This window comes from Ascaphus truei, chromosome 4, assembly GCF_040206685.1.
Source record: "Ascaphus truei isolate aAscTru1 chromosome 4, aAscTru1.hap1, whole genome shotgun sequence".
Taxonomy (NCBI): domain Eukaryota; kingdom Metazoa; phylum Chordata; class Amphibia; order Anura; family Ascaphidae; genus Ascaphus; species Ascaphus truei.
This window is the reverse complement of record NC_134486.1, coordinates 32,602,451-32,619,554: the sequence shown is the minus strand read 5'-3', so window position 1 is coordinate 32,619,554 and position 17,104 is coordinate 32,602,451. Positions and strand designations below refer to the sequence as shown.

Sequence of the window (17,104 nt, the reverse complement as noted above, 5' to 3'; positions counted from 1 at the left end):
CTTGGGTGGGTGGGAGGGGGGGGTTCAGGGACACTTGGGTTGGGGTTCAGGGACACTTGGGTGGGTGGGAGGGGGGGACAGGGACACTTGGGTGGGTGGGAGGGGGGGGGAGTTCAGGGACACTTGGGTGGGTGGGAGGGGGGAACAGGGACACTTGGGTGGGTGGGAGGGGAGGGGCAGGGACACTTGGGTGGGAGGCAGTGACTGGGTGGGTGTGGGAGATGGTGGGTGAGTGACTGGGTGGGAGACAGTGACTGGGTGGGGTGACTTACCTTGCCGCCGGACGCTTTCCCCTGCTGCCCCCGATATCCCCTGCTGCCCGGGACGGGAGGTGGGCTTGGGAGCACGGGAGGTGGGCTCGGGAGGGGGTGCCACGGGAGGTGAGCTCGGGAAGCTGGCCGCGGCGGGAACTTGTACTTCCCCCTCCGTCCCACGTAATGTGCGGGCCGCAGAGGAGCTGGTACTTCCTCCTCTGTCACACATTGGGAGCGGGGGGGAGGAAGGGAGCGGGCCCTGCTAGCCCTGCACAAGCGCACGGGACCGCGGGGGGAATCGCCGCCATTTTTTTTTACTTGAGCGGGGGTACGGGAGACACCGCGCGGCCAGCCTCGCTGCGATCCGGCAATTTTGGTGCCGTGGCCAGGTGCCGGGTCGCGACCCACCATTTGGGAAACGCTGGTATAGAACAAAAGACAAAAAGGCCTAGAGCTACATCAAACTTGACATTATATAGTTAAATACTTATCTGTATATCTTCTAACAAGCAAGGGTCATTTCGTTCAATTCTTTGGCCAAAGTATTTTAAGCCTGCAACCAAGTCACGGTACGGCCCATCTAGGTCCCACCCCTGCTGCACCTGCAAAAAGCTCTCAGAACCTCTTTAATGGAGGGAGAGCGGTCTTTAATAGACTGGTCATTCACAGGTGCTTAGCAAGGACTAGCAACTGAAAAAAAGACAGGTAAACCCAGTTGTGGGCACTCGGCCTCCCTAGTGGATGTAAAGTGACTTTTAAAAAACACATTTTTATTGTCATCTAAAATGAATGGTATTACAAATTAAAACAACGACGCAGAGTGGATCCCTCTAGTAACACTGGTAAGTGCTGGGATATGTTACATATGGAAGGGAATTCTGGGCTGTAATAAAGTCCAGAGTCCCTAGGCACTTGTGTCCAAAAGTTAATGAGTTTCAGGTCCCTAATGAAATATATAGGGAAGGGTGTATAATCACTGCATGGAAGTGCACCTAAACGTCCAGATCCAAGTAAGTTAATGTTAGCCCCTAATAGGTATAAGAGCTGATAGATCTTGGCAAAAGATGAACCACAATGAGCCTAAAAATCACTCTCCGCTGGTATATAGTGGACCAGTGGATAGTGCATTAGGACTATATTTGTCCAAACCTGTGTGGATCCTGATTGGAGGGTGATATGGCTTGTGATAGGTAATCAATAGAATCAAAGGTGTATAGATATCAACATATATTTCCCTGGGAAATGGATCTGTATATGTGAATAAACACTAAGACTGTGATTAAACAGGTGGTCGGTAGAATCATGAATCTTAAATCTCTAATAACAGCATATAACATGCAGTGAGTCATTCCAGTGCTATTAGTATAAGTAAAGCAGTCAATGCTTGGAACAGATGTGTAGTGAGATAGTCGTCTCTATACCCATTTATGCTGTTGGAACAGATGTGTAGTGAGATAGTCTCTATACCCATTTATGCTGTTGGAACAGATGTGTAGTGAGATAGTAGTCTCTATACCCATTTATGCTGTTGGAACAGATGTGTAGTGAGATAGTAGTCTCTATACCCATTTATGCTATTGGAGATAAGTGGTTTGCATGTTGTGGTAATGGTCCCACAGCATAGATAGAATCAAGGTTACTATGCTGAGAGCATACAGTATAAACTAATAAGTCACTAGCTTGTAACTGCTAACGTGTGTGTGTGTGTGTGTGTGTGTGTGTGTGTGTGTGTGTGTGTGTGTGTGTGTGTGTGCGTGTGTGTGTGTGTGTGTGTGTGATTTATTATTTATTTAAAAAAAAAACAATTGGTAAAAAGAAAATATTTATTACGTTTGTGCAGACTCACAAATACACACACACACACACACACACACACACACACATATACATACATACACATGCATACATACATACACACACACACATATACATATGTAGCCCTGGTAAGAAATGGGGCTATAGTTCTTTCCTCCTCCTGGTATAATCCCTGGTAAGGGCAGGTTGCCAGGAGTTATCATGGGTTTCCCCCACTTCAAGCACTTGCCTTGAGTGGTGGAGGTAGGTCACCTGACCCTGTGTCAAAGCAAGAGACACAGGGGCAGTGCCTGCTGATATCATAAAGAGCAGTGCATTTCCCTATTTAGCAGAAACACAAGCAGAAGTGTGTGTCATAGTTAGAGTTAGGAAGGAGAGGAGTGAGCAGCTCATGAGCAGAGCTGATAGGATATAGTAGGTGGACCAAATACCTCTCACCCTGCTTAGGGGGTGAGGGAAGAGCTAGCCCCACTCTGGATGCCCTTTGGTCCAGGGTGGCGGCAGGGACCATCACAAGGGAGAACAGTTAGTGAACTGTGCATCAACTGTACCTGTCGGCTGCTGCTGCCCAAGAGAATAAAGAGTCTGCTGGTTTTAAAGATAACCTTGTGTGAGACTGGAATCTCTCATCCTTGTGGGGAATCTCTGTGGTAAGGATTCCACCCCGCATTCCTGGGACTTACTATAGATGGAGGCTCTGCACCATTGAACAAGGACGAAGGCATCCACCCCAGTAACCTGTTCCTGTTGTCCCCCATGTCATCGCGGGAGACTCGGGGCCCTCCTGTTGCCAGCAGGTATGCACCACACAGAGACATATAGCCAGACCCCAGAACACCTTAGGGGACCTGATCTGCGATTGGGGGGGGGGGAGGGGGAGTATGGGCTAGACATACATTTAGCGCTGGTCGCAGCGCGAAAAGATTATTTTCCCTGTCTTCCCCACTCCCTGTCGGCTCCCCTCTCCGTGCCGTGTGCGCGCGCGGCCCTCATATAGAAGGGCCGACTCACGCCAGCCAACTAAAATTCTGCACGCACGGCACTATAGAACGTGCCTAAGTCACTATCTTGTAACTGCTGTAAATGTGAACAGAGATATGACTAAAAGGGATCAGTGCCCTTTACATGTGATAACTGGTGATCTTAGAACCTAATAAGGAGAGTGAAATACACATGAAATGCTCAACATACACTGTAGCTGCCTGTAATTGAATAGGTATGTATCAATAGCTGTGCTTGCTGTGTATATTTAATAAGGATGAATTATTAGAATCAGTGGGGATCAGTACCCCAGTAATGAGTATCTATCACAGTATATCTGCTATAATAGTTGCCAGTTAAATAGAAGTAGCGATCAGTACCCTCTACAGATATATATACAGTAGTAGCAAGATGATTCACAGAATGACCAAACGAAGAAGTAACCATTCTTGTACTAGCAACTTTGTAATTGTTTAAAGTATGGTAACGTCGTTGCGATGTACATGTGGTTCTCAGCCTGTTTACAGTTTGACCACGCAGTTACTGAAACACCCCTAGTGCTCGGCTCTGCCTGTGGCCTATGAGGCCGAGCTTTGCACTCTGCAGGGAACCGCTGGTGGATCAGGAATGCCTTGCTGTGCTGCAATCCCCAACAAGACCCAGGTACATGCTGGGTACATGCTGCAACATTTCAGTTACATTTCTGCAGACAGACTAATGGCCCATCAGATTAACAGCAGGGGTCCCTGGCAGTCCCATTCAAACTGAATGGGACTGCCAGGGACCCCTGCTGTGTATGTGCCAATTAGACTGTAAGCTCCTCGGAGCAGGGACTCCTCTTCCTTAATGTCTAAAGCACTTATTCCCATGATCTGTTATTTATATTATCTGTTATTTATTTGATTACCACGTGTATTACTGCTGTGAAGCGCTATGTACATTAATGGCGCTATATAAATAAAGACATACAATACAATATATATACAGTGTGGGGGCCAATGTGTGGGGGCCAATGGTCGCCTACTTTCTGTGCCGGCAGGATACATTTGCACCCCCACCCCCCACCCACCAGGTAAGAATCTGCCAGCCTGCCCTGCTTCTCCCAGCACAGTGAATGGACTGTCCCCAGGTAAGAATCTGCCAGCCTGCCCTGCTTCTCCCAGCACAGTGAATGGACTGCAAGTTATCTTCTGGCAGCACAAGTAAATCTGCCCTATCGTCTGCTGTATCTGTAATCTGTAATCTGCAGTTACCTGTTCCCTGAGGAAACCGTCAGACTTCATTGATGCTTCATTGTAATTAATTGTTCGTTTTGCTCATTTAGCATAGAAATCAATCAAAATGTGTCGTTAATGGGTACGACAGAGATCATAACGCTGTGCTTGGAAAACCATCCATTGATAATAGGACCGCCATAAATTCATATTAGCTTACAGAAGACTGCCATTTCAAATCAATAGTTGAACGCCAGGGATGCAACTTTAGCACTTGTTCTCCAAAATAATGCTGTGAAGGACGCGAGGGGTAATTCAATATTATCCAAAGTGACTGGTCGTGCCGTATAAGCCGAAAAAACCCATTGACTTCATTGATTGGCCACTTCTGACAATATAGAATTATCCTCTAATACTTCATAAGTAGCTGTCAATATCTAAGGCTGCGGCCAGGGTGGAGCGAACCGCTCGCACTCGGCGCAATTAGATTGGTGACTCTGGATGCACACGTTCAACGTGCGGTTGCGTGCTCGCCCACGTGCACGTGTGTTTGCTGCTTGGCGTGTCAGACAAATTTGATTTGGCTGCTCGCTGATGTGTCACTTGAGCGGTTCGCCCAATGAGGGCGAACCAGCTCCGTGATGTCACGGCCGCGCCCCTCGACTCGCCCCCCCACATGTGCAACTAGCTGGCCCGGAATTGCCCAGCCAAGCAGAGCATATGACGTCATGGCACTCGAGCGCCAGCATGCGCGCTCCCAGACTGGCCGCAGTCTAAGGCCTTTTCCCCACTGCCCCGGCTGCGTGCGCGATGGCGTGTGCGGCGCACACAAAGTACAGCCCACTATAGGGCTGGCCCCAGTAACTACCTGCGTGCACCTGCAGGAAACACGATTCGCAACCACATTTTCAAAAGTCAAGATATTTGATTTTTGCCGCGGCGGCGAGCAATGGCCACGTAACGGCGGCGGTTCAGCCAATGAGGGCGAACCAGCCACGTGGTATAATGACCACGCACCCCCCACCCCCCGCCGCGAGTGATCTGAAGTCCTTCAGACCGCACGGGTGGAGGGGGAGAGCGTCGCCAGGAGCACCGTCGCCCGCACTGGGGCAGTAGCCTAAGGATCAAGTCAGTGCAATTTAGTACAAGTCAATGCAAGTTAGTGCAAGTTAGTACAAGTCAATGCAAGTTAGTGCAAGTTAGTACAAGTCAATGCAAGTTAGTGCAAGTTAGTACAAGTCAATGCAAGTTAGTGCAAGTTAGTACAAGTCAATGCAAGTTAGTGCAAGTTAGTACAAGTCAATGCAAGTTAGTGCAATTTAGTACAAGTCAATGCAAGTTAGTGCAAGTTAGTACAAGTCAATGCAAGTTAGTGCAAGTTAGTACAAGTCAATGCAAGTTAATGCAAGTTAGTACAAGTCAATGCAAGTTAGTGCAAGTTAGTACACGTCAGTACAAGTCAGTGCAAGTTAGTACACGTCAGTTAGTGGAAGTCAGTGCAAGTTAGTCAGTTTTTGGTTTCTTGGGCTACAATTAGTAAAATAAAATGTTAACCCTTTCTCTGCCAAAGGGGCCTGTAACAGGGTATTAGAATGCAATATATAGGAGCAATGCCAATAATAGGAAAATACCTAATGCAACGTGAGAGCTTTCTTGTGAGTGAGGAATCACAGACACTTGCCAGGCCTCTTATTTTACTCTCGAAACATGGTAAACATATATATTTTTAAACTTTTTCTACACTTTCTGCACAGTTGTTTTTAAATCGTAATAAGCCTGTTTTTAGTATAATACTACACTTTAATATCATTGCTATGCACTGAAGTGTTCTCTTTCTGTACAGCTTCATGTGACCTATTTACTTTTAACAGAACATCGCGTCCAAGTGCCGTCCTGACAAAAGGGCTTTTCGGAAATGTGAAAGACCCCTTTATCCTTTCAAAGTCTATTCTATGAAGTCCAGAGGCAGCAGGATACAAAAAACACAACTTGAACAGATTGTTGAAGACGGAGTTGTCTGAGAGCAGTTTTGGAATCGGTGCCCTAAACGGGAAAATACGCACTCACTACAGGCATACCCCGCATTAATGTACGCAATGGGACCGGAGCATGTCTGTAAAGCGAAAATGTACTTAAAGTTAAGCACTACCTTTCTCCCACTTATCGATGCATGTACTGTACTGCAATCGTCATATATGTGCAGAACTGATGTAAATAACACATGTGTAACAGGCTCTATAGTCTCCCCGCTTGTGCACAGCTTCGGTACAGGTAGGGAGCTGGTATTGCTGTTCAGGACGTGCTAACAGGCGCATGCGTGAGCTGCCGTTTGCCTATTGGGCGATATGTCCTTACTCGCGAGTGTACTTAAAGTGAGTGTCCTTAAACCGGGGTATGCCTGTATTGTGGTAAAATATTATTTTCTTCTTTAAAACGGGCGTGCACGCCAAAATGTAACTTACACCAGCTATTAGTATATCACAGTTTCCAATTTTTTTCCTTTTAACATGCTTTTGGGGCGGTAGTAGGGAGGAAGAAAGCCTTGTTATAAAGCTATCTCCTAGATATGATACGTAGCTTTCTCTCTTGTTTCTCAAATGTTTAGGGTCACGTGATTCGTGTGTTAGGCTGCGGTTATAGCGCCGGCGACAGCAACGGTGATGTCACGCTGCGGTCGCCGGAAAAATCAAATTGACTTGACTTCCAGCGATCGTGACCAAGCCTTTGCTCCATGGCGCCGTCGCGTCGCTTCTACTATAAGCGCACACGATGGTGGCAATACATTTGTTTTGCCGCTACATCGCCGTCGCCGGCACTATAAGCGCAGCCTTAGTCAGGACTCTGCTACCGGCGGTCTGGTGTTTGATAGTTGCCGCGTTCATTAGCTGTTGTTACTATTGGACTGTGTTTTTTGTAGACCAAAAACTAATCCCATGGGGTTTGATGATTTTGAAGAATCTACCTTTCAAACTGATGCCTCTTTTTCAGAGGAATGGAATGGTACTTTAAGTAATTGCTCACTTGTATTGATGAAATTGTTGTGTAAATATCGGGGAGACAAAATCAAGGATATAGAGGTTGAGATTGAAGCCATTCAGGAGAATTTAAATGTTTACAGAGATACTGCTCATTTTGCAGAATTTGATGACATGGTCAATAAGAGAGTCGTTAGTTATGAGGATGAATTAGTAGATGGGAAGAATCATAAAATGGAACGGGATAAAGATATTTATTCTAATAACAGTCACCAACTGGCATTCTAGGAATTTCAACTCCAATAAAAATGATTTTTATGAGAGGGATTCTAGACCTTCAGGGGTTTATGGATGGTATAAGAACACGGTTAATTTAGGAATCCTAAGGAATCCAATCTGAGGAAGATCCTTCCCCCTCCTGGAGGTCTGAGAATCGTTTCTCTTGCCACTCTTTGATAAAGCACCCTGTGCGCGAAACATGTCAGAGCGTCTTTAGGAACTCTGCCCTATGTTCTTTTATCAATAAACCATTCTAAAGAAGACCCTCGTGTCCTGTGATGTGCTGGTGGGCTGTGCTCCGGTTTTTTCCATTACTCTAGATACAGATAAAGCCAGTCCTCTTGGGGCTTTTGGTTAAGGAAGGACTAATCCATCTCGACATGAGAGAGAGGGATGGGGGCTATCCCCAAAAGACCCTCACTGTTGGATGGTCATACGGCAGACCAACCAACATTTTTTAGAGGAAGATACAAATTCAGTCAAAAGGCGCCCTGAAACCAATCCTCCTCTTTTTCCCTGCTCAAAGAAAAAAAGAGGAGGAAAGACAGGAGAGGTGCGAGGGTCGGTCAACAGGTTCAACAAAAAAAGAGGAACATTTTAAATAATATACCACCAGAACCTTAGGGTATTTTCAGCATATCCTCACATATTTTGACTAATAATCAAATTCATCTTCACAAAAAGGGATTCTCTTTTTGCCCGAGTTCAGAGGCAAATTCTTTGGCGCGGTTTGTTGATCTCAATCGTTGTATATGCAAGGTTACACTTAAGAGTCACTTTTTAATAAAAGCATGCAAGGAAGAAAGGTCTTTAATATTTGATGCAAAGGATCAGGAGCATGTTGACAATCTGGTATCACTGCTGGTTGAATCAGAAAATACTACGGGAGTGTCTAATTATATGCAGGACTCTCGCTGTTTGGATGTGAGAAATGATAATCTAGTTCTATTGGATCTCTCTATTTATGGCACCCCTGATGGGTGCTCTATTGTCCCCAATTTTTTTCCTCTATCAGTCAAAGGGCAATTTTAGTGACACATTTTATACTCTTGTTTTTTAATGATTTTCAGTCATTTTGTAAAAGTAAGCATTATCAAAGACCTAATTTGACGAAAGGGGAAAGATTTGTGCTTGATGAATAAAAAAAAATGACCAGGTAGTCATTTGACAAGCCGATAAAGGGGGGTCTATGGTTATTCAAGATAGATGCAACTATGTCAGAGAACTCCTTAGATTATTGGGTGATCAAGCATCATATATTAAACTTAATGGAGACCCAACCAAGGAATATCAAAATAAATGTAATCTTGTTTTAAGGGAGGCTAATACGAAGGGTATCATTACGAAGGTAGAGTATATATTCCTCTTTATAGAACACCCTATGGTACCTATATTTTATCATCTACCCAAGGTACATAAATTAATTTTATTTATTTATTTATAACATGTTTTACCAGGAAGTAATACATTGAGCGTTACCTCTCGTTTTTAAGTATGTCCTGGGCATAGAGTTATGATCAGAAATAATACATGGTTACAAATACATAGTTACATAAGTGAACAGGGTATACATTATATACAAGACATTGCATGCACAGTTAGAGATAATATATATTATAGGCGTATGTAACAGTTATTTGAGACAGCTTTAGTTTTGAAAGAACTTAAACTGGTAGTGGATGTGAGTCTCCGGTAGGTTGTTCCAGTTTTGGGGTGCACGGTAAGGGAAGGAGGAGCGGCCGGATACTTTGCTGAACCTTGGGACCATGACTTGTAAATGTATATATACTAAAAATGATTTTATATCTTTTTCTAATGGGGAGACATCTAAGGTTAGCGGGTTTAGCAATTGTTTGACTATTTATGTCATTTATCTTCTCACTTGTAATTGTGGATTGCAGTATGTTGGATGCACCACTCACCCTTTAGCCACTAGGTATTTAGAGAATAGGCAGAACATCTTTAATGGTGTTACTTCCCATAGTGGGCCCAAACACCTTTCTCACTGCCACAGTAGAAATACAGGTGGTATATCGGTTGTGGTATTAGAATATATACTATCATGTTTATGGTGATAGATATAGATCGCTCTGTTGCAGAGACGTATTGGATTTGTTTAGTGCATTCATTTAATTGCTTTCCCTGCTTTTTTCCTTGGGAGGGACCTTTTTCCCTTAGGTATAGATTACATATTCAATCCATTTTTATTCATTTTTAGTGCGTTCAATTAACGCTTAATATTTATAACGTTTTACAAATGATATGTAGCTTTCTCTCTTGTTTCAGATCTGTTTTATGGTATTTTTTATTAAATATTGATTGGTTTTGCTCCTACAGGCAGTCCTCGTTTTACAACGCTTCGCTTTACAACGAATGGTTTATCCAACGCTATGAAATGCATACCTATGTTCATTTTTACAATGCCAAAATTGCTTATCCAACGCTCTTACGACGCTTTGCAACGTTGTATATGTGTGTATATATATACACATTCACATAAACAACGTTGCAAAGCGTCGTAAGAGCGTATATATATAATATTATACTATATAATATATTATTTATTATGTTATATTATATATATAATACAGTATATACACTATATAATTTATGTGTGTGCTGCATATCTTATTGCCTGCATAAAATATTTGGTGTATTTTAGTGTTAAAAATGCCTTCAGGAACGGAACCTTTCATTTAAACAGTGTTCCTATGTTTACAACGCCATTTTGAGTAACGCATTGTGTCGGATAACCGAGGACTGCCTGTATATTTATTTTAACATTGTATGTGTGTCCATTTACGTACATTTTAGATTATTGCATCCACGGTGCTACAGTAGTAGTCTTTAGTGCGCTACATACAAATATGTGATGTCAACTTCAACAATTCCATAATCACCTTTATACACCCCACATTCACTGCTGTAATGGGATCATGTCATTGGTGATGTCATATGTGATGTAATTTATGACGACATCAGCAAAGCATGGGGGGCAGGGGAGTTATGGTTGCGTGTCACCTTAACTTTGAAATTTCCAGACTTTTGAAGGGGTTCACAAAAAAACAGAAAACACAGCGCACAACGCTCATAGTGCATTAAATGATATCTTTAGTAACCAAAGTAAAAGGTGAGTATTGTGCGAACATAAAGGTTAAATTAAACAAGCATTTCTGGGTTATATGTTACCCAACGCCAACGGACGCCTGTGATGGTCTCGTGGCTCTCCTTCTCGCTCCAACAACCTCGGTGTAGGGCCTGGAAAAGTCTCCACTCCAATCGCTGGTATTTTAGCCTCTCGCCTTAGGGTGAGGCTAGTGCAATCTCAAATAGACAAAAAAACACAGCGCACAACGCTCATAGTGCATTAAATATATTAATTCAAAAATTCAATAAGGTAAGTAATGTGCGTACATCAAGTTAAATACAAGTGAGCATGTTAGGGATATGTTACCCATACACCAACAGATGTCATCAGTGGAAACCGGTTTGGATTTCACCAGCAGGAACCCTCTGTGGTGCCAGGTTCTGTAGCATCAATTGGGGGGAGTCTTTATGAGATGACTAGTGTCCCGTGTTTTCAGTTCCCAAAGAAGCAGCCCTGTCTCTGGGACATGCACGGCAGCTTCAATCCTCCTCCAAACCTCCGTTGCGGCAGGCACTTCCGGGTTGTGACGTCATCCGTCTATAGCAGCGCTGCTCGCGTGACTGTCCTCCGGTAGCCAGATAGAGTGCCAACGGGGTGGGTAACGGGTCTCGGGATACTTTCTTATTCTAGGAATAAGAAAGTATCCCGAGACCCGTTACCCACCCCGTTGGCACTCTATCTGGCTACCGGAGGACAGTCACGCGAGCAGCGCTGCTATAGACGGATGACGTCACAACCCGGAAGTGCCTGCCGCAACGGAGGTTTGGAGGAGGATTGAAGCTGCCGTGCATGTCCCAGAGACAGGGCTGCTTCTTTGAGAACTGAAAACACGGGACACTAGTCATCTCATAAAGACTCCCCCCAATTGATGCTACAGAACCTGGCACCACAGAGGGTTCCTGCTGGTGAAATCCAAACCGGTTTCCACTGATGACATCTGTTGGTGTATGGGTAACATATCCCTAACATGCTCACTTGTATTTAACTTGATGTACGCACATTACTTACCTTATTGAATTTTTGAATTAATATATTTAATGCACTATGAGCGTTGTGCGCTGTGTTTTTTTGTCTATTTGTCTAACGTTCTAGGGGGTGCTCTGAGCCATCCCTGGTACCACAGCTGCAGACGCTCCATTTAGAATTGATGAAAATAGGTCACGTATTTTACTTATTTTTTATCACTAATTAATCACATCACGTGTGTGTTAGAATTTAATAGTTGCGCACTTTCTCTTCACCTAGTGCAATCTCAGCAGTCCAGAAAACGACCTCCGCTTGTCTGTGTTATGCCCGTCACTGCATCAATCTCCTTTGCAACGGAGCAGCGGGGCGCACGCTGTTTCGGCGTCCTGGTTGAACACTTCCGGGTCTGTGACGTCACAAAAGCCGCGAGACTTCGTCGCAAGTCTTACGAGACACCGGATCAGTTCTCTGGGAGTGCTGGGATACAGAGGGTTCGCAATGTTCTTAGTCCAACGCGTTTCGAAACCGCATGGGTCTCTTCATCAGGGAATAAAGACTAATCAGTCTATTGGCATTTAAATACCCCTCGTGCGTCACTAATTGGTCCCTCTATTAAGGATTTAAACCAATCGCAACGCTGCGGGGAGGAGTCACAAAAGCTCCATGGTAACTGAGAATGCATCCTAACAAAACAAACTAAAATCAACTTTATTTATACAGATATTAACAAACAATTTATAAACGGTGACTCTAAAATAAAGAAAAAAGAATTAGTACACACTAATATGAACAGATGTAATAGAACTTATATAAAAAGATCTATGCATACCAACAAAAATGTATTTGAAGAAGAAGCACAAGCTAGAAAATCAATGAAACTTAAAACCATAAAATACAGTTAATATGGATTATAAAAATATTTTAATAAAAATATTTTATTAAAATCTAAAAAAGCCAGTTTAGAATAAAGATGTTAAAGATAAATACATAGCTACATCACCAGTGTTCAGTAAAGGGACCATATATCTATATCCTCATTGAGGCCTCCCGGATATAATGTGCCCAATTTATATATCCAGAAGGTCTCTTGATATGATAAATCCTTAACCCTATCCCCACCCCTTCTGCTCCTAGGGACATGTTTAATACCCTTAAAGCGCAGGGACATGGGGTCTTTGTTATGATATAGGGCATAGTGTTTGGAGAGGCTATGGGTTAACAGACCATTCTTTATGTTCCGTATATGTTCCTGTATACGCGTTTTTAATTGGCGCTTAGTGCGCCCTACATAGAACAAGCCACAGGGGCATTCAATTAAGTATACTATATGATCCAAATTACAATTGATAAAATCTGATATTTCATAAATTTCCTCAGTTTTAGGACCGCTAAAAGTTTTACTATTGGAATGTTGGTGTTTGCACACTGAACATTTTCCACATTTAAAGTTTCCACAAGGTTTTTTAGTATTTAACCATCTTTTTTCTCCCATAGGTGCAGTTTTAATATTTATGTCACTAGGGGACAGAGCATTTTTTAAATTTTTTGCTCTTCTATATATAAACCTTGGGAACTTGGAAATATATGTCCCCAAAATTGGGTCGTTTGACAGGATTGACCAGTGTTTCTTTACAATTTTCTCTATATGTGAAGTCATAGAATTAAAATTTGTAATAAAGGCAACATTACATTTCTCCTCACTTTTAATTTGTGTCTTTTTGTTTTTAATTTTTGGAACTAGCATTAGTTTTCTGTCTATTTTTCTCACCCTATCAAGATCATCGGTAAGTTTTTTGAGATGATAACCTCTTTCTAGGAATCTTGCGGTTAAATCACCAGCCTGTTTTTCAAAGTCTGTGTCCAAACTACAGTTTTTTCTCAACCTGTAAAATTGGCCCCCAGGTATGTTCTGAATCCAAGATCTTTTATGGTTACAGGAGGCCATCAGGAGGTTGTTTGAATCCACATCCTTGAAGTGAGTTTTGCTTATAAAGTCTCCCTCATCAGACACCCTCAAATTTAAATCCAAGAAATTAATTTCCTTGACACTTTCCACATGGGTAAAGGTCAAATTTCTATTATTACTGTTTATATACTTCAAAAAAAGGCTTACAGAATATTGGTCCCCATCCCACAGACAAATAATGTCATCTATAAAGCGACGCCAAATAATGATATTTCCTCTAAAGGGATTATTTTGAAGGGGTTGCTTACAAACCTTAACTACACTTTAACAACTTTTTTTTCAATTGAATTCACTATTAATTTGTATTATACTGCTCTAGGAAAACTATTTTTCTTTATAAGAGCATTTATTTTAAGGTACACTTATTAAAAGTTAGTTTTTGATGATCCTAATTTTCAACTACAAAATACCGTCAGTTAGAGTGCACTAATTTTTGGGTGAGAATCATTCTATACAATCGAATTTTTATGTGCATAGCAATATGGCTATTTTAGTGGAAATGCAACAACACTTCAGCGCTAGTTCAACCTTAGGCCTCGTCCATGGTTGCTGCTTGCTGGCGGAGGCGCGCTGAGGCGCGCTCCTGCTCAGCACTAAGCCCCTACAGCTGCAATTAGAGCGGCTTTAGTAGGGGCTCGCCTACACTTCCGCAAGCGCGCAGAAGCGTAGTCTTAGGGAAATTTAAAATTTCCCCGCTTGCCGGAGCGCAGGGCCGGTCACGTGACCGGTTCGCCCAATGAGGTAGAACCAACTCCGTGACGTCACTGGCCCGCCCCCGGCCCGCCCCCTGACGGCGCGCAGGGAAAGCACCCGCAAGGCCAGGGAAAGCACCCGCTTTCCCTGAGCCTCAGCGCGCCTCAGCACGCCAGCGGGGAGCTTGGCCGAAGCCTTAGAAACAATCATGTGTAGGTGAAATGTTTCCAATACCAATCTTTTTAAATGTCCAGAGTCCTGCAGCATAGATGACCTTTGGATGGTCCATAAATCCTTCTTGATACCATAAAAAGATGAAGTCCCCCATGGCGCTGGTACTCCGGGTGAGCGCACAAATTAGATCCAGTGGATATGTGACGCAATATATCCACTGGATCTAATGTGTGCACTCACCCGGAGTACCAGCACCAAGGAGGACTTTTCCTGGCTATTTTGGTGTTGGAGAAACCTCCATATATTTATGTGCCGTGTAATGTTTGCTGGCCTCCTCAACATGTTATTAGTTTTCGGATTCTGCTTTCATCCTAATCATCAAATGTGCTCACTAAATTACCCAGGTTCTTTCCATTGCTAAGTCGTATTGCAGAGATTGGGTACCTGTATTGGTCCCGTAGAAATGTTGGTTCGTTGCAGCTTGTACAGTAATACATTTAACTGGATAAGCATTACAGTTCTGCAGCTGATAATTTGTGGTTTTCATGATCTTTTTTTTCCAACTTTCCAACTTTAAAGGAGGTGGAGAACCGGACATAATACAGTACAAAAAAGAAAGAGATCTGGAGTTGAGAACCTCTGGTGTAAAAGACGATGTATATGAGCCCCAGCCCATTATCAGTCAAAGGGTAGTCATTCATTTGGTACCCTTAAATGTTTTCTACCTCAATGTAAGTATTGAGTTCCAGATAAATTGAATTATTATGAAGTATGTTTGGGTGGAATAATTGTTCCTACTAGTCGTTTACATTCACATATCAGATTTCTTTTCATTCCTCTGCAGAATTGTTCTTCGCTTTCCCTTGGGGTTAAGAAAAGAAACAGGACCATTGCAGAGAGTCTGGAAAGCCCTTTTATGTAAGAACAGCACAGACAAGTCGTTAAAATCACAGCAAGAAATACATAACTGCTCAGTAACAATGCATTTGACGAAAAACTAATTATATTATGAGATCTCTTGGGTAGTTTGAACATCTCGCTGGTTCATGTATTCTATCTTGTAATGTGTGATTGTAACGCACAGCTGGACAAGAAAAATCAGTTTTTCCATTTTAATTAGAAGGAACAGGGTTTAGTTTTGATTGGCTACAAATGAGAGAGTTCATCTGTTCCTGCCTCATGCTTTGCAGGCTCATTTACAGATACGCTAACTACACTAGCAGCTTTACAATGCAGAATCAGTGACCAAGCTGAAACTGATGAGCCCAAAAGAACAAAACGGCTATCTTTGAGTGGGTGATTCTGCATCTTCCTTAGGCTTAGCTGTATAAGCTGTTTGTTGCAGCAAACCGAATCTCCAGGGGCTCTAGGTAATAAAGGGTGTAGGAAGCTAAAATTGGCACATCCACTGGGAGCTACTTTGCATGTGTAGCATGCAAGCATGTAGCATGTACCCTCACTCCGGTGGGGGCTGTCTGCTGCGGGGGCGATCACGTTGCCGGGGGCTCCTTGTGGCGTCAGAGGCAGGGCGCCGCCATCTTGGTTGGGTCCGTGCATGCGCGGAGGGTTGCACATACGCAGATGCGATGCGGCGGCCATTAAAGTGAGCGAGATAGGGTCACGCCTGCGCAGAACGCTAGCAGCAGCCATTTTAGGAGCGCAGGGCCTCCTAGAGTAAGCGCTAGCGCAGGTAGGGCTACCAGCGGCCATTACATTGTCGTGCATGTGCAGTACACATAGCGCACGCGGCCCTAATGTTAAAGAGGCCCATGGGGAACTACAACTCCCAGCAGCCCCAGGGCTTAGAGCAGCCACAGCAGCCAATAGGGCTTAGAGCTTTCCCTGCAGGAAAGGATACATTGTTGTGTGCTGCAGTAAGTGAGTTAGTTGAAGCTGGGTCACAGACAGGGGAGGGTGGGAAAGTGTATGGAGCCAGTGGCTCATGCACTAGACCAGACATCCCCCTTAGGTCCCAGCTAGGCCCCAATCACCTCAGCTTGTGGTTACTACAGGGACTCCCCTTAGACAGGGACAGGGTCCTGTAGAACCCAGACAAGTGAGGGTACCGCCAGGAAGAGGAATATCCTGGCCAGTGATTGCAGTGAATCACTCTCTGCAAGTGCAGAGATCGTCATATCTATCCGGGTGGGATCGCCCTGAGGAGCGTCGCGGAAGGCATCGCGGCGGCGGATCCTTTGCGAAGATTAGTCTGCTGGTCCAAGTGCAGGAGCGCTCGGCAGGTAACCGTTCACCAAAGTGCACCAACTATAACACTCTCACTCTAGTGGCCGCGCAGTCACCAGACACTTGGAGGGTTTGGGTGTGGGACATTGGACACGGTGTGGAGATACGGTGGAGGATTGCGCCCTGCATGGCGCTTTGGGTAGTTGTGCCATTAGTTTTATAGAGTGATAAGAGAATTCATATTGCTACAGTAAAGACCGTTGCTATTTTACATCAAGTGTATGTGTTCATTTGAATGTGTCCTGTGAGGGGCTCCTCCCACTCTCTTGGGATCCCTCACAGGTGGAGGCGCGGCACCATATAGTATTGTTCCAGAGGATATACCCCAGGCTCTCACTGGCGGAAGCTCAGGCCTCCTGTGAGCCTAACAGGTATTGCACCACACGCAGTAATAC

General features: G+C 43.9%; 1 long non-coding RNA gene across 1 annotated transcript; it reads left to right on the top strand.

The window, feature by feature from the left end:
• Positions 1–2,171: 2,171 nt before the first annotated feature.
• LOC142491924 (uncharacterized) lies at positions 2,172–16,866 on the top strand. Its single transcript, XR_012800591.1, has 3 exons — positions 2,172–2,866; positions 15,045–15,196; positions 15,310–16,866. It is a non-coding gene; the product is annotated as an uncharacterized LOC142491924 (long non-coding RNA).
• Positions 16,867–17,104: the final 238 nt, after the last annotated feature.